The sequence below is a fragment of the Ambystoma mexicanum genome, chromosome 6q (assembly GCF_040938575.1).
Source record: "Ambystoma mexicanum isolate Mex_15411 chromosome 6q, UKY_AmexF1_1, whole genome shotgun sequence".
In the NCBI taxonomy this organism is placed as follows: Eukaryota; Metazoa; Chordata; class Amphibia; order Caudata; family Ambystomatidae; genus Ambystoma; species Ambystoma mexicanum.
The window spans coordinates 1,394,372,266-1,394,390,969 of record NC_090937.1 but is presented as its reverse complement, the minus strand read 5'-3'; positions in this window follow the sequence as shown (position 1 = coordinate 1,394,390,969).

Below are 18,704 nucleotides of genomic sequence, written 5' to 3'. Positions count from 1 at the left end.
GCTGCGTGCTGCACTGGCGTGCCATCTACTCGGAGGTAGCCCCTCCTTTCACAGCACGCTAGTCCTGCGTGCACTGTAGAAGTCACATAGGCGGAGTCACTGTACACTGTTACTTCCTGGTCTGCATGATTCTCAATGGCGAGTATCAATGCCACTAGCTCTGCAGCCTGTGCCGAATAATGAGATGGGATTCTTGCACTGACAAGTACTTGGAACTCTCCATTCGTGATGTGTTTGATCACGGCCACGCCTGTATACCTTTGTCCATCTTCTTGGTCAATTCTTGAAGACCCATCAATAAAGATGATCTCTCCACAAGCCAGTGTATTTTCTTTTAGGCTGGGGATCTCATCATAGAATTCCTCATAGTTCGCACAGTCGTGCACAGGTTCTTCCTCAGTGGCTGGCTCAGTTATGAACGTAGTAGGGTTCACAGTTTTGCACCGCACTATTTTAATCGATGGATTAGAGATAATCACCTCATAGGCCGATGCCCTCTGAGAAGTCAGCATGCCCTTTGGCTTCTCTAGTATGGCGAACAGTGAGTGCTCAACGTATAATGTCATGGAGCACCCCATCACAATGGATGACGCCTTCTCAATGGCGAACGTGGCAGCAACTAGATCTTGCTTGCAAGGGAAGTGGCCCTTCATGACCGGGTCCAGACTCCCGCTGTAATATGCTAGGGGCTTGTACCCCAACGAGGTTCGTTGTGCGAGCACTGCCGTCATAAAATTACCATCAGTATGAGAGAACAGATAGAATTCCTCTGCATAATTAGGAATCCCGAGAACTAGGGCCTTACAAATTGCCCCCTTGAGTTCTGTAAACCCCTTCTCAATTTCTTCATTCCACTCAATTTCTTCTCGTGTTGCCTGGGCCTTTTTAAGGGCCTGTAGCAAGGGCTTGGTATACGAGCTGTAGTCAAAGACCCATGCTCAGACATAATTGCACAGGCCTAAGAAGCTTTGCATTTGTTTTATCGTGCGCAGCTTGGCCGTGTTCATGATAGCTTCAGCCCTTTCTGGGGTTACCTTCTTCCCCTCATGTGAGATCAGTTGTCCAATGTACAACACCTCCTGTTGGCAGTACTGCAACTTTTCCTTGTCAACCTTGTACCCCTTCTCAGCCAGTATAGTCAATAGCTGGACAGAATCGCGCCTGCATTGCTCTTCAGTGGTACTGTAGATCAGAATGTCCTCTACATACTGCAAAACAACACTGTCCACCACGATATTCCTTAGGTCCATTTGCAGGACCCTGTTGAAGATTGACAGGGACTCACAGTACCCCTGTGGCAACCTCGTACTTTTCAGGCGCATTTGTCTGAAAGTAAATGACATCAGGTCTTGTGAGTCACGGTGCAATGGAATCAAGAAAAACGCATTTTTCAAATCGATCACCATGAAATATGTTGCTTCAGTTGGTATATTGCATAGTATTGTGGAGGGGTTCAGGACTAGAGGGAACTCGGCTTCGACTATGTCATTCAATGCTCGTAAATCCTGGATTAAACGTGAGGACCCTCCCTTTGATTTCTTGACTGGATAAATCACTGTGTTGCAAGGTGATTCTGACGTCACTAGGATGCCTTGCTCCATCATGGCGGAGATAGTCTTCGCGATTCCTTCATCTGTCTCTCTGGACATGGGATATTGTCACGCTCGTGGTAAAATTGCTCCAGGTTTTAATTTGATTTTCACTTCACCCGCCCCTTTCAGGAGACCTACATCATAGGGCCCAGTAGTCCATACAGCGGCAGGCACTTGGGCCATGTCATTATCAAAGTATTCTGGACGTTTTAGTGCCAACATCATTCTCTGTGGTACCTCCCTTCTGATCATTTTGACTCAAAATATGAGACTCACTTCCACTCTTGTCTCTTCTAGGTCGGGGTGTTCTTTGAACAGATTGTCATCGGTGACATCAGTCACTCGATACCCTTCTTCAATGGCAATAATTGCACACCATTGGCTGCCTTCATCGTCATATCCTTCAACTAATACCACTCTCCCTCGCACTGCGGCAGATTGTATCATTAGGGGGAATACTTGTCCCTCCTCTTTGTGCATGGGTATTCATCAGGTATTCATCAGGGGTTCTCATAGTTCTGTCTGCGAGGCCCGGAAATCCCGCCATAAGCACTTGCACACCATATGCGAAGACTTCTGGCTCCAGTAGTATAGCCCTCATGGTTGCACGTCCAGAATATGCTCTGATCATTTCGCACATGTTTGAGTAGTGCATTCCTGGGGTGGAGCACACTATACCATTCTCGGTAAACGAGATGGTCATGTTTAGTTTAGTCATCAGGTCCCGACCTAGAATATTTACTGGGGTCTGACGCGAATACAATAGAGGTACATTCATTTTGCTCTCTCCCACTGAGACTGGGAGTGCATCTGTAAAGGGAATTCTACTATGAGCTCCAGTGAAACTCTGGGTATCTATGGCCTCGCCGGACAAGGAAAATTTGCCTTCTCCTATTCACAAACGTGTTGCACCCGTGTCAACTAGGTAGAAATATTCTTTACCCCCTACGGTGACATTCACCCTAGGTTCCCTATTAGCGTCTGGGGTCACTGATAGGATAGAACACATCAGGGTCTCCCGTGAGCTGTCCTATTTTATATATAGGTTCGGTCGACTGTACACTTGTGGGTTTCCCCCATTTCCAGGGTCAATTCCCCCTCCTGGATTATTGCCTTGAGCCATCTGCGGCAGGGCCTGCTGGGGTTGTCCTTGTGGCATACTCCCCATGTTCGGTGGTTGAACCACTGCTGTGCACCTTGCTGCAAGCCTGCTGTCTGCTGCTGCACTGTGTAATTTTGGGCACCGCCCTGTTGCGGGATGGCAGGTTGATTCGCCATGCCTGCCCCCATCCCTTAGTTATTTTGCCACAAGCCATCGCTTCTGCACATGCGTGCCACGTGTCCTGTCATTCCACACAGCCAACATACTGGCGATGGTCGGGCCATCAGTCCATCTGGCATTGTTGGATTGCCCATCTGTGTGTTCTGGAAGCCACCTTGAACATTCTGAAACCCTCCTTGGTTACCTCAAAACCCTCCCTGATTACTCTGCCATCCTCTATTTTCAAACCCTCTTCCCCATGGGTAAAATCCCGTGCTACCTTGATTATTTTGCGAGGGGTTAGTTGCTTGCTGTATGCTTGGTTCGGCCGGGCTGGTGAGCATTGCTCCCTCAAGAGCATACTTCGAGAGCTTCCTTTGCACCAGCTTTGCTTCCTCCCCCTTACACGTTGCCTCCTTTTTGCGATTCTTTTCATGCAGCAATCTGCAATAATGTGCAATTGTCAACTGGATTTCGGCCCATGGTTTAGCTTCTATTCCTACCAATTTCTTGAGCTGTTTTTGCACCGGTTGTGGTAACCCTTGGCACAATATAAGATAGAATACAGGGATGGATTTTGTCCGAGATTCATGTGTTTCGAGCACCCACATGTCTTGAAAATTCTGGATATAAAGCAACGGATCCTCTGACTCTTTCATTTTTTGAGTCATTATCGCTCCCATATCAGACATGTCTGGATATAGCGTACGCAGCGCTTTCCACACTGCTGCTCTACAGTTATTAAATGGCACTCCATCATGGGAGGTGTCAGTTAGGGTTACCCTAGGGTAGCCTGCCCGTTTACATCATCAGCTCTTTCACCCAGTATGGCAATTAGGAGGCCCTTAATGTCCCCTGTAGCTAGGGTGACACCCCCTGTCATTTTCTCTAACTCATGTATCCACTTTCCGGCTCCCGATGTCAGCATTGGAAGCTTATTTTTAAGGTTCTCTCAGTCCATGTGTGGCCATGGAATATATTGTGTTCTTGCTCCCCCCTTTTCTAGCAACGGGAATTGGAAAGCACAGTCCTCCTTCTCTTTCCCCATAGTTCTGCGGTCTACCACCAGGGTTACGTTCCCACCTTGCCGTCTGCCTGGCAATGCCCTTAACCTGTCTGCATAGGCAGATGCTGATGCCCCGCTCTGACCGCGGGGTGTTTCTTCATGTCGGCTGGATTGTCCAGCGGACTTCGGTGTTCTACTTGTGGACCCGCTAGCATCTGACCATCATACCTCTCGGTCCCTTGGGAGCCGTTTTTCGCACTGTCTCTCTTCGTCATATGTCACTTCCTCCGTTTCCCCACCGGAGTCAGACCCTGAATACTCCCAGTTTACGCAACTTCTTGCATCTTCTTCGTTCTGCCCAATCTCTAGCCTTTCTATGGACAGTCCCCTGCTCCCACTACTTCGGGTGACATCCTCAGTGTCATATAGCAGAGTGCTCTCTAAGCGCTCATCCTGCCTTCCCCCTTGGGAAATTAGTTCCAGCCCCATCTCATCATACATTTTATCAATCTTTTTCCCGATGCTTCTGGTGTCGAAGTCATCGTCAATATTTGTCTCGCTTGTACCTGGTACCGCATCGCTTGCAGGAAAGAATTCTTCTATGTCTTCCCATTCTACAACAGGATTGGGTTTTTTAACTTCCCGTTGTAAATATTCTAAATTTCGTGCCCTCTGTCTGTACTTACGTTCCGCTTCCTCATCTATTTCCTTTCGCTTCTTTGCTTCTTGTCTAGCCTTATCTACTTCCCTCATCCGTTCATTTCTACATTCCTTTGCCCTTCTACTTTCCTCATCTTCTCACTTCTTCACTTTCTTTTCATGCACTTTCCTTTCTTCCTCCAATTTTAGCATGTTCTGCCTGTACTTTTCGTAGGCAGCGTATTGTGTGCGACTGAGCGGTATTCCCTGCTCTTCGTGATATAGTTGTTCTCTCCTCAACCTATCCTTCTGTCTTACCCTCTCGTCTCTCATGTCTTGTTCTTTCTCCTTTTCCCTTCTTTGCGCCTCATCAGACCGTTCACTCTGTCTTATGTCATCACTTCCTTTTCCATCTAATTTCAATAATATCTGTCCTTTCATCCATTCGTCTTTTGCGAATGCTATCTCATCACTTCCTTTCCGCTTTTTTCCCTCTCACTCCCTATCAAGAGATGCACTATTCTGTGCCTGATCCTTCCTTCCATTGCCGCGCCTCTCCTTGTCCCTTGAGACTGTGGAGGTCAAATCAATTTAATGTTCCTTCACTTTCATCTCGTCACTACTGCATGTAGGTGACTCATCTGCGGGGTTGCTATACCCTGTGGCTGCTTTGAACCCTCTCAACGGGTACAGACCTTCTGACTTGCTTCCGTCAATGACTGGTTCCGGCGGGGAAGGTGGCACGGTAGGCGTCTCACCCCCCTCCGTACATACGTTTAATATCCAGTCTGCGGGTGGTTCTTCTTCCTTCGCTTGCTCGAACATTTTCCAAAGTTCTAGGACAGCAAGGTGTTTTTCTAGCTTTTTGCCGGTATATGTGGCGTGTAGGAAAGTTGTCATGTGCTGTAAAACAGCCTTAGTCAGTGACCCGTTCTGGGGCCAAGGCATGAACATCTTATTGGCAGTACAATTAAACCCACTCCTGACTATATTTTTTAAATTTTACTGCATGCTTGGGCAGCTGCTTACATAAATGCGCAAGTGGGGTAACTTCCTCCATTCTTAATTTTTGTCACCAACAATATTCACACACAGTTCCTTAAGCTTTCCACTAGTATGAGTGAGCACCACATATGCAAGCTCCAATTCAACCTTTTCCCGCCAAATTTTGTATCAACAATTTGCTCAAAACTCATCAATTCAAAGGTGATTCCCTCTTAGTAACAAAATCGCGTAAAGCCAAAATGCATTGCAATCAATCAATAAATAATACAATAATTTCACATTTGACATACACATGACATATACGACAGACTAGACACACTATACAGACGCCAGCTGGTCATATATATACCTGCCTTCTAATCACTACCCCACCACGGGATTTGAACGAACACCCTTATTACGTCTTTAAACGTAACCGTAGCCTAATTGTCCCCCCTCTGTGGGCTCTGGGTTCACGTTCCTTCTGACCACTCTTTAAAGCGCAGGAACAAGGCGAATCTTTACGTTTTTACTTCAGGTGCCCCCCTGATTTACGTTTTTACTTCAGGCGCCCCCCTGATTTACGTTTTTACTGCAGGTGCCCCCCTGATTTACATTTTATTTCTTATGCTGGAGTGATTAACCCCTATATATATACAGTCTTCTCTACTTCTATCTATTTTATTGTTTCTCCACCACCCTCCGTTACCTTTCCATTGCTGGCTCTAATGCCTACACGACATTTGCCAAAGTAACGAGTTTACTGTTTCACTCACCGATCGCATCGTTTCCTCTCTGGAACTTCGGGATCACCGCCCCTTCCTCTTCCTGCTTTTAAGGTTTTCGTCCGATCCGCTGCCCGTGGGAATGAGAAGGGTTATGCTTGGAAAGGTGGGTTCCTTCAGACACACTGCAGATTTTTTTGAAATTCTTACTCTATCATTGTCCACGGGAAGCTTCTCAGTCTACTCATCCGGAATGGCGAAAGGACTTGTGCTCTTACCGAAGGCCCAGAGTTACTTCATGCCATCGGTCTAAGGGTGTCTTATGACTATATCAATCGATAATCTATAATCGATGGCCGTAACCATCCTCACGCTACCAAGTGTTCAGGAGGAGAGGAAATCACTGACGGGCCCATAGGTCAGCGCTCATCCTCTAGAACTTGTAAGACAAGATAGCTGCACCATGTGAGGACAGGGGGTGCAGGTTTCACTTACTCCGACACGACTCAATAACGACGACTCAGTAGTTTGGCAAAGGGAAGTTCGTTTAATGATACATACATCAAACAGGGAAACAAATGGGAATCAGCTGTAGTGCGATCACCGGTCTCGCTCCGACTTCCACGAACTTCAGTTTAACAACAATTTTTATAGGCACAAATCGTCATCATTGACGTCTAATTTCTATAAAAAATCATCATGCAATATAATTGGTTAGGAAAGGTAACCTAAATATAGGTGTTATATCTGTATATGATAATGGAGCATGTGGATTGGATAACTCTTATCGGGTGGGCGTCTACGCCCATCCCTCTATATCACACGTGATTGACATCACTACAAGTACGACGTCTCATTGGCTATAGTGTCTATAGGACTCTAGATTGCATGGTCAATTGTGATTGGGCAAGTTACACCCCTAAACATAAATCTCCACTTTAATTAGCAGCATGCAGAACAGACACGCCTGAGCCTGGTGTCCCAAGTTTCACCCTGCCGCCCTTCCATCAATCAGAGTTTTAGGGCGACATGACAATTTGTTGGCTAGGGATGGCCTCGAAACTCTAGTCTCTTATCGGGAAAAGTTATGGCATCCTCGGGTCCTGGATGACATCAGGCGATGGTACTTCTTCGCACCTGGCTGGTCAGGTGTTAGTTCACCATGAATCTGCTTCAGTTTCATTCTTTTAGTGCATTTAATTCTGTGTCGGCCTAGCCACCTACATGGGCCCCCCTTATCTTGACCTTCATGAGGCAGGCTGGTATGCACTGAAGTTGGAGTCTTGTGAGCTGACGCTCTCCTCCCCTTCTCTGGTTGACCTCGATTTCCTAGGCATGAGCTGCTCTTTGCTGAGTTTCGATTCCGCTCCTTCTCTTGTCTTTGGCTGGGTTTTCGAAACTTGGCCTGGCAGGCCTCTGGCTGCCTGGGTACCTTTTCTGCTTTTACAAAATGGAGTCGCACTTGTATAATGTGCCTTATTGAGGTAGATATACGGCTGGCGCTAGCCGCTCTAACTTCTACTAAGCATTGCAAGCAATATCGATTTCTTAGCATCTTGCATTTCAAGCCTATTAACACACGTTTAACAGGATGGTTGCTTCCATCTGGTCTCGTAACACTGTTTCCTGGCATTGTAACATTGTCTCCTCATTGTGCCTATTACATTCAATTTCGTAGTTACTCGCACTGGCGTGTTATCTTCGATAGCTGCTCTTGTTAATTCTCAAATCTGTTCAGGCCCTTGTGTCATTTTCACTGGCCTTTCCGTTAAGGCTTTTGGGGTCATCATACATTTTATCAATCTTTTCGACGATGCTTCTGGTGTCGAAGTCATCGTCAATATTTGTCTCGCTTGTACCTGGTACCGCATCGCTTGCAGGAAAGAATTCTTCTATGTCTTCCCATTCTACAACAGGATTGGGTTTTTTAACTTCCCGTTGTAAATATTCTAAATTTCGTGCCCTCTGTCTGTACTTACGTTCCGCTTCCTCATCTATTTCCTTTTGCTTCTTTGCTTCTTGTCTAGCCTTATCTACTTCCCTCATCCGTTCATTTCTACATTCCTTTGCCCTTCTACTTTCCTCATCTTCTCACTTCTTCACTTTCTTTTCATGCACTTTCCTTTCTTCCTCCAATTTTAGCATGTTCTGCCTGTACTTTTCGTAGGCAGCGTATTGTGTGCGACTGAGCGGTATTCCCTGCTCTTCGTGATATAGTTGTTCTCTCCTCAACCTATCCTTCTGTCTTACCCTCTCGTCTCTCATGTCTTGTTCTTTCTCCTTTTCCCTTCTTTGCGCCTCATCAGACCGTTCACTCTGTCTTATGTCATCACTTCCTTTTCCATCTAATTTCAATAATATCTGTCCTTTCATCCATTCGTCTTTTGCGAATGCTAACTCATCACTTCCTTTCCGCTTTTTTCCCTCTCACTCCCTATCAAGAGATGCACTATTCTGTGCCTGATCCTTCCTTCCATTGCCGCGCCTCTCCTTGTCCCTTGAGACTGTGGAGGTCAAATCAATTTAATGTTCCTTCACTTTCATCTCGTCACTACTGCATGTAGGTGACTCATCTGCGGGGTTGCTATACCCTGTGGCTGCTTTGAGCCCTCTCAACGGGTACAGACCTTCTGACTTGCTTCCGTCAATGACTGGTTCCGGCGGGGAAGGTGGCACGGTAGGCGTCTCACCCCCCTCCGTACATACGTTTAATATCCAGTCTGCGGGTGGTTCTTCTTCCTTCGCTTGCTCGAACATTTTCCAAAGTTCTAGGACAGCAAGGTGTTTTTCTAGCTTTTTGCCGGTATATGTGGCGTGTAGGAATGTTGTCATGTGCTGTAAAACAGCCTTAGTCAGTGACCCGTTCTGGGGCCAAGGCATGAACATCTTATTGGCAGTACAATTAAACCCACTCCTGACTATATTTTTTAAATTTTACTGCATGCTTGGGCAGCTGCTTACATAAATGCGCAAGTGGGGTAACTTCCTTCATTCTTAATTTTTGTCACCAACAATATTCACACACAGTTCCTTAAGCTTTCCACTAGTATGAGTGAGCACCACATATGCAAGCTCCAATTCAACCTTTTCCCGCCAAATTTTGTATCAACAATTTGCTCAAAACTCATCAATTCAAAGGTGATTCCCTCTTAGTAACAAAATCGCGTAAAGCCAAAATGCATTGCAATCAATCAATAAATAATACAATAATTTCACATTTGACATACACATGACATATACGACAGACTAGACACACTATACAGACGCCAGCTGGTCATATATATACCTGCCTTCTAATCACTACCCCACCACGGGATTTGAACGAACACCCTTATTACGTCTTTAAACGTAACCATAGCCTAATTGTCCCCCCTCTGTGGGCTCTGGGTTCACGTTCCTTCTGACCACTCTTTAAAGCGCAGGAACAAGGCGAATCTTTACGTTTTTACTTCAGGTGCCGCCCTGATTTACGTTTTTACTTCAGGCGCCCCCCTGATTTACGTTTTTACTGCAGGTGCCCCCCTGATTTACATTTTATTTCTTATACTGGAGTCATTAACCCCTATATATATACAGTCTTCTCTACTTCTATCTATTTTATTGTTTCTCCACCACCCTCCGTTACCTTTCCCTTGCTGGCTCTAATGCCTACACGACATTTGCCAAAGTAACGAGTTTACTGTTTCACTCACCGATCGCATCGTTTCCTCTCTGGAACTTCGGGATCACCGCCCCTTCCTCTTCCTGCTTTTAAGGTTTTCGTCCGATCCGCTGCCCGTGGGAATGAGAAGGGTTATGCTTGGAAAGGTGGGTTCCTTCAGACACACTGCAGATTTTTTTGAAATTCTTACTCTATCATTGTCCACGGGAAGCTTCTCAGTCTACTCATCCGGAATGGCGAAAGGACTTGTGCTCTTACCGAAGGCCCAGAGTTACTTCGTGCCATCGGTCTAAGGGTGTCTTATGACTATATCAATCGATAATCTATAATCGATGGCCGTAACCATCCTCACGCTACCAAGTGTTCAGGAGGAGAGGAAATCACTGACGGGCCCATAGGTCAGCGCTCATCCTCTAGAACTTGTAAGACAAGATAGCTGCACCATGTGAGGACAGGGGGTGCAGGTTTCACTTACTCCGACACGACTCAATAACGAGGACTCAGTAGTTTGGCAAAGGGAAGTTCGTTTAATGATACATACATCAAACAGGGAAACAAATGGGAATCAGCTGTAGTGCGATCACCGGTCTCGCTCCGACTTCCACGAACTTCAGTTTAACAACAATTTTTATAGGCACAAATCGTCATCATTGACGTCTAATTTCTATAAAACATCATCATGCAATATAATTGGTTAGGAAAGGTAACCTAAATATAGGTGTTATATCTGTATATGATAATGGAGCATGTGGATTGGATAACTCTTATCGGGTGGGCGTCTACGCCCATCCCTCTATATCACACGTGATTGACATCACTACAAGTACGACGTCTCATTGGCTATAGTGTCTATAGGACTCTAGATTGCATGGTCAATTGTGATTGGGCAAGTTACACCCCTAAACATAAATCTCCACTTTAATTAGCAGCATGCAGAACAGACACGCCTGAGCCTGGTGTCCCAAGTTTCACCCTGCCGCCCTTCCATCAATCAGAGTTTTAGGGCGACATGACAATTTGTTGGCTAGGGATGGCCTCGAAACTCTAGTCTCTTATCGGGAAAAGTTATGGCATCCTCGGGTCCTGGATGACATCAGGCGATGGTACTTCTTCGCACCTGGCTGGTCAGGTGTTAGTTCACCATGAATCTGCTTCAGTTTCATTCTTTTAGTGCATTTAATTCTGTGTCGGCCTAGCCACCTGCATGGGCCCCCCTTATCTTGACCTTCATGAGGCAGGCTGGTATGCACTGAAGTTGGAGTCTTGTGAGCTGACGCTCTCCTCCCCTTCTCTGGTTGACCTCGATTTCCTAGGCATGAGCTGCTCTTTGCTGAGTTTCGATTCCGCTCCTTCTCTTGTCTTTGGCTGGGTTTTCGAAACTTGGCCTGGCAGGCCTCTGGCTGCCTGGGTACCTTTTCTGCTTTTACAAAATGGAGTCGCACTTGTATAATGTGCCTTATTGAGGTAGATATACGGCTGGCGCTAGCCGCTCTAACTTCTACTAAGCATTGCAAGCAATATCGATTTCTTAGCATCTTGCATTTCAAGCCTATTAACACACGTTTAACAGGATGGTTGCTTCCATCTGGTCTCGTAACACTGTTTCCTGGCATTGTAACATTGTCTCCTCATTGTGCCTATTACATTCAATTTCGTAGTTACTCGCACTGGCGTGTTATCTTCGATAGCTGCTCTTGTTAATTCTCAAATCTGTTCAGGCCCTTGTGTCATTTTCACTGGCCTTTCCGTTAAGGCTTTTGGGGTCATCATACATTTTATCAATCTTTTCCCCGATGCTTCTGGTGTCGAAGTCATCGTCAATATTTGTCTCGCTTGTACCTGGTACCGCATCGCTTGCAGGAAAGAATTCTTCTATGTCTTCCCATTCTACAACAGGATTGGGTTTTTTAACTTCCCGTTGTAAATATTCTAAATTTCGTGCCCTCTGTCTGTACTTACGTTCCGCTTCCTCATCTATTTCCTTTTGCTTCTTTGCTTCTTGTCTAGCCTTATCTACTTCCCTCATCCGTTCATTTCTACATTCCTTTGCCCTTCTACTTTCCTCATCTTCTCACTTCTTCACTTTCTTTTCATGCACTTTCCTTTCTTCCTCCAATTTTAGCATGTTCTGCCTGTACTTTTCGTAGGCAGCGTATTGTGTGCGACTGAGCGGTATTCCCTGCTCTTCGTGATATAGTTGTCCTCTCCTCAACCTATCCTTCTGTCTTACCCTCTCGTCTCTCATGTCTTGTTCTTTCTCCTTTTCCCTTCTTTGCGCCTCATCAGACCGTTCACTCTGTCTTATGTCATCACTTCCTTTTCCATCTAATTTCAATAATATCTGTCCTTTCATCCATTCGTCTTTTGCGAATGCTAACTCATCACTTCCTTTCCGCTTTTTTCCCTCTCACTCCCTATCAAGAGATGCACTATTCTGTGCCTGATCCTTCCTTCCATTGCCGCGCCTCTCCTTGTCCCTTGAGACTGTGGAGGTCAAATCAATTTAATGTTCCTTCACTTTCATCTCGTCACTACTGCATGTAGGTGACTCATCTGCGGGGTTGCTATACCCTGTGGCTGCTTTGAGCCCTCTCAACGGGTACAGACCTTCTGACTTGCTTCCGTCAATGACTGGTTCCGGCGGGGAAGGTGGCACGGTAGGCGTCTCACCCCCCTCCGTACATACGTTTAATATCCAGTCTGCGGGTGGTTCTTCTTCCTTCGCTTGCTCGAACATTTTCCAAAGTTCTAGGACAGCAAGGTGTTTTTCTAGCTTTTTGCCGGTATATGTGGCGTGTAGGAATGTTGTCATGTGCTGTAAAACAGCCTTAGTCAGTGACCCGTTCTGGGGCCAAGGCATGAACATCTTATTGGCAGTACAATTAAACCCACTCCTGACTATATTTTTTAAATTTTACTGCATGCTTGGGCAGCTGCTTACATAAATGCGCAAGTGGGGTAACTTCCTCCATTCTTAATTTTTGTCACCAACAATATTCACACACAGTTCCTTAAGCTTTCCACTAGTATGAGTGAGCACCACATATGCAAGCTCCAATTCAACCTTTTCCCGCCAAATTTTGTATCAACAATTTGCTCAAAACTCATCAATTCAAAGGTGATTCCCTCTTAGTAACAAAATCGCGTAAAGCCAAAATGCATTGCAATCAATCAATAAATAATACAATAATTTCACATTTGACATACACATGACATATACGACAGACTAGACACACTATACAGACGCCAGCTGGTCATATATATACCTGCCTTCTAATCACTACCCCACCACGGGATTTGAACGAACACCCTTATTACGTCTTTAAACGTAACCGTAGCCTAATTGTCCCCCCTCTGTGGGCTCTGGGTTCACGTTCCTTCTGACCACTCTTTAAAGCGCAGGAACAAGGCGAATCTTTACGTTTTTACTTCAGGTGCCGCCCTGATTTACGTTTTTACTTCAGGCGCCCCCCTGATTTACGTTTTTACTGCAGGTGCCCCCCTGATTTACATTTTATTTCTTATACTGGAGTCATTAACCCCTATATATATACAGTCTTCTCTACTTCTATCTATTTTATTGTTTCTCCACCACCCTCCGTTACCTTTCCCTTGCTGGCTCTAATGCCTACACGACATTTGCCAAAGTAACGAGTTTACTGTTTCACTCACCGATCGCATCGTTTCCTCTCTGGAACTTCGGGATCACCGCCCCTTCCTCTTCCTGCTTTTAAGGTTTTCGTCCGATCCGCTGCCCGTGGGAATGAGAAGGGTTATGCTTGGAAAGGTGGGTTCCTTCAGACACACTGCAGATTTTTTTGAAATTCTTACTCTATCATTGTCCACGGGAAGCTTCTCAGTCTACTCATCCGGAATGGCGAAAGGACTTGTGCTCTTACCGAAGGCCCAGAGTTACTTCGTGCCATCGGTCTAAGGGTGTCTTATGACTATATCAATCGATAATCTATAATCGATGGCCGTAACCATCCTCACGCTACCAAGTGTTCAGGAGGAGAGGAAATCACTGACGGGCCCATAGGTCAGCGCTCATCCTCTAGAACTTGTAAGACAAGATAGCTGCACCATGTGAGGACAGGGGGTGCAGGTTTCACTTACTCCGACACGACTCAATAACGAGGACACAGTAGTTTGGCAAAGGGAAGTTCGTTTAATGATACATACATCAAACAGGGAAACAAATGGGAATCAGCTGTAGTGCGATCACCGGTCTCGCTCCGACTTCCACGAACTTCAGTTTAACAACAATTTTTATAGGCACAAATCGTCATCATTGACGTCTAATTTCTATAAAAAATCATCATGCAATATAATTGGTTAGGAAAGGTAACCTAAATATAGGTGTTATATCTGTATATGATAATGGAGCATGTGGATTGGATAACTCTTATCGGGTGGGCGTCTACGCCCATCCCTCTATATCACACGTGATTGACATCACTACAAGTATGACGTCTCATTGGCTATAGTATCTATAGGACTCTAGATTGCATGGTCAATTGTGATTGGGCAAGTTACACCCCTAAACATAAATCTCCACTTTAATTAGCAGCATGCAGAACAGACACGCCTGAGCCTGGTGTCCCAAGTTTCACCCTGCCGCCCTTCCATCAATCAGAGTTTTAGGGCGACATGACAATTTGTTGGCTAGGGATGGCCTCGAAACTCTAGTCTCTTATCGGGAAAAGTTATGGCATCCTCGGGTCCTGGATGACATCAGGCGATGGTACTTCTTCGCACCTGGCTGGTCAGGTGTTAGTTCACCATGAATCTGCTTCAGTTTCATTCTTTTAGTGCATTTAATTCTGTGTCGGCCTAGCCACCTGCATGGGCCCCCCTTATCTTGACCTTCATGAGGCAGGCTGGTATGCACTGAAGTTGGAGTCTTGTGAGCTGACGCTCTCCTCCCCTTCTCTGGTTGACCTCGATTTCCTAGGCATGAGCTGCTCTTTGCTGAGTTTCGATTCCGCTCCTTCTCTTGTCTTTGGCTGGGTTTTCGAAACTTGGCCTGGCAGGCCTCTGGCTGCCTGGGTACCTTTTCTGCTTTTACAAAATGGAGTCGCATTTTGTATAATGTGCCTTATTGAGGTAGATATACGGCTGGCGCTAGCCGCTCTATCTTCTACTAAGCATTGCAAGCAATATCGATTTCTTAGCATCTTGCATTTCAAGCCTATTAACACACGTTTAACAGGATGGTTGCTTCCATCTGGTCTCGTAACACTGTTTCCTGGCATTGTAACATTGTCTCCTCATTGTGCCTATTACATTCAATTTCGTAGTTACTCGCACTGGCGTGTTATCTTCGATAGCTGCTCTTGTTAATTCTCAAATCTGTTCAGGCCCTTGTGTCATTTTCACTGGCCTTTCCGTTAAGGCTTTTGGGGTCTCTTTGTGGACCGTGTGGAGGTACTCCTCATTTCGTATCAGCGGCTGGTATGACTGTCTGATAGGGTACCGTGCTGCTCAGGGTTGTCTGGTTATGGATGCTTCAGCCGGTATGGATCTTCTGATGTATACTGGGCAGAGTCCCACTGCAGCTCTTTGTAGGTTCATTTGCTCTTCATACATCACATACCTTGGTGAGCGCGTTCCTGGTACCTTGAAATGAGGGGAAGGGGTGCAGGCCATGTCTGGGACCTCCTTTACACCCAAAAGGCCTTCCCCCCCCAATATAACACCCTGGAATAGTATTATTTTAAAAGACCCTGCAGGCCTTAAGCCATGCAACATCCCTAAACCCTCACAGGGTCCATGTTGGAAAGGGGCCGAGCTTACCACCCCTTTTAAGCCCTCCCATGGCCTTCCAGTATCACACCCCCCGGAGCCAGGATATTCGTAAAGGCAAGTGGTGAATCCTGGGAGGGGGTGGGGTATTTAGGTAAGCCTGAGTGAACTCTTTAACGTGGGTTAGTTGGGTGAGGAAAGGAGGTGGGGGAGGACGTCTGAGAAACAAGTGGAGGCGAGAGCGAAAGGAGTGAGGAGTATATTATTAGGAGGGGGTCTGTGGCGTGTTTGAGTGTTTAAGTAGAGAGTGTGAGTAGTAGCAGTAGAGTTGGAGCAGCAGAGGGGTAGTGGTAGGAGTAGCACGGAAAAGGGGTGAGCATGGCACCATATTCTGGGTTCTATGATGTACTCCTCCTTGCCTTCCATGCCCCAACTACCAGTGCCCTTGGCTGTGCAGGAGCGGCTGATAGTGGGGTGGGCGTAGCTACTGATGAAGCACAGCTTCATTGTACTCCTTCCTTGCCTATAATTTCCCAACTACCACAGTCCGTGGTGTGCAGGCTGTTCCTATTAAATCCTTTGATATCTTTAAGTCCCTAGATTTATGTCTGCCCTGATGGGAATGGAGGATGTTGTATATACCTCCGCACTTTGGCAGAATTCATATTTGCACCATTCACATAATTGTCATCTGATTATGTTGCCCTTATGTACCCATGCTCTTGGCTTATTGCACTTCTCCTTGCTCCCCTTTCCTGACAGTTAACTACACATGAATGCTCCAAGGCTATGACAGTTCAGAACCCTCTTTCACTCTTTTCCACTAATGTTTCTCTCCTTTACTTCTCTCCTTGGAGCACTACAAAATGGCTGGGTTTGAAGTTTGTGCTTTACAAACAATAAATACATAAATAAATACATAAATAAAATAATAACTGTCAGGCTCCCTTCAATTTCCCTCCACCAGTCCAACAGACTATTGTAAGAGTATAACATGTGAGTTGGAGTTGCTCACCTTGCATCAAAACTCTTACAGTTGTTGTTGGATAGAAGATTCAGCTGGAGAAGTCTGACTGGCCACCATTAGGTCCTGCTCAGAATCCTCTATTGCATGTTAACCAGTTGTAAATTACGGATACTTATTTGAAAACTTTACAGGTAGAACAGCCATCACAGGTGTAGAATGGACTCTCATCACCTCCTCTATCATCACTTTCTTGACAGTGTGAACAGTATGGTACAGTGCGTGTCAAACATATCCTACATATTGTGCAGATTATATCAGGGAAATCGGGGTCAATGAGATGGGAGAGTCTAAAGTCGTGATGCCACTAGGGAGGCAAGGTAAGCTTTCATCTTCACATTACCTGGAAAGGAGGTGAAATCCTGATTGAAGGTCAGTGAATGGTTGTATTTGATTTCCTTGTAACATGTGCAACACCTTGAAGATGCTCTGGGAAGACCAGGTTAACCAAATAATTTACTACCAGGGATTTTCCAGGTTTGCTATCCCAAAGGTTTGGAAATGAGGTGAAGTGAGTCCTTCTGGATATGTATGCTTGCCCTAAAACAGTTTGCAGATCAATCTTTTGTGTTTTAAACAAGTTCAGACAAGAACATTTGGAATACCCCATCTCCTTGAACCGGGGCTTGTACAGAATGAGGTCTCCAAATGCAATAGATTACATACACACGTTCATTATGCTCTTCAGTGCAATTAAATTCCTAAATGTGAATACATTCCCAGACTTTCAACCAACTTTACAGGGTTTTCACTCTGGTGTTTTCTCCTATACTTCTCGCGGTCTTTAATGAGACAATCACCCAACATTATTTTGATCCATTCATGGATGCAACACAAATTATTTTCATCTCAAACCTGAATAGCGATCATTCACCATGTGCCAACTGCAGACTAATATCCCAGATCAACGTCAATGACAAACGGCTCATGAAAATCGGAGCACACCAGCTACCCCACAATCATTATGGAGATACAAGACAACTACGAAATTGACTTTTTTAGACATGCAAAAGGTTCTCACAATATGTGACAAATCATAGACACCATACAGTATGTGAAATACAAACAATATCACCACATGCAGATGGGCCTCGATGCAGAGAAGGTGTTAGATCACATTGGCTGGAAGCATCTACCTGCCGGATGCATATTTGGGTAACTGGTTCTTCATGAAAGTAAGATCTATGTACCTTGGGTCTAATGCCATAGAGAACACCAATGACTTCATGTCTATGGAAATCAACCTTCAGTGTGACATGAAAACAGGGCTTCCCACTGTTACCACTTCCCTCTAATTTAGCCCTTGTGCATTTAGCGTTTGCAGTCAGAGTGGACAATGACAATAATATGTGATAGATAATTCAAGGTCCTCTTTTTTGCGAATGGCGTGAGCCTGGCAATATTCACCCCAAAAATGACTATTCCAGCTCCCCTTAAATTAGTGGATGGATTTGGCAGTGTGGTGCATTACCATCTCATTTCCAATTTACCTTTATTCCGATCATATGGTCCATGAATTGGTAAAGTAAGGAGTCCATATACCTGGGCAAAATAATGCTTTGTACTGGCAGGAACATCTTACACCATATACATAATAGAGAGATAGGGTCAGAAGGGGATACATCAGGAGTTGAGTGAAGCTACACATAGTCATTTGGGCCATGTACAATGTGCACAACATGATTATGCCTTTAAGGTTAATCTATGTATGGTTCAAGATTCAAATCCACCCTTCTGTAGCACAGTTGATCAAGATTGAAGATTGAAGACATCATTCTTAATGTTCTTCAAAATCCCCTTTCATCACAACTGCACTCAAGAAGCATAACAAAGCCTTTGAAATCCAGTTAGCAGTTGGCAGTCCTTTCCATGTGAAATGTCAAGGAGTAACCAACAAAGCGTACAGTTGTTGATTCATCCTCTTCATCCACTTCACTTTGTTCACCATGTGCATCTTTTACTTCATATGAAGAAAAAAAACGAGATCCTGAGCGAAAACAGATTTCCAATTTAAACAATGACTTAACAGATGCCCTGGGTTACTATTGAGAAAACCTTGGGTTCCGG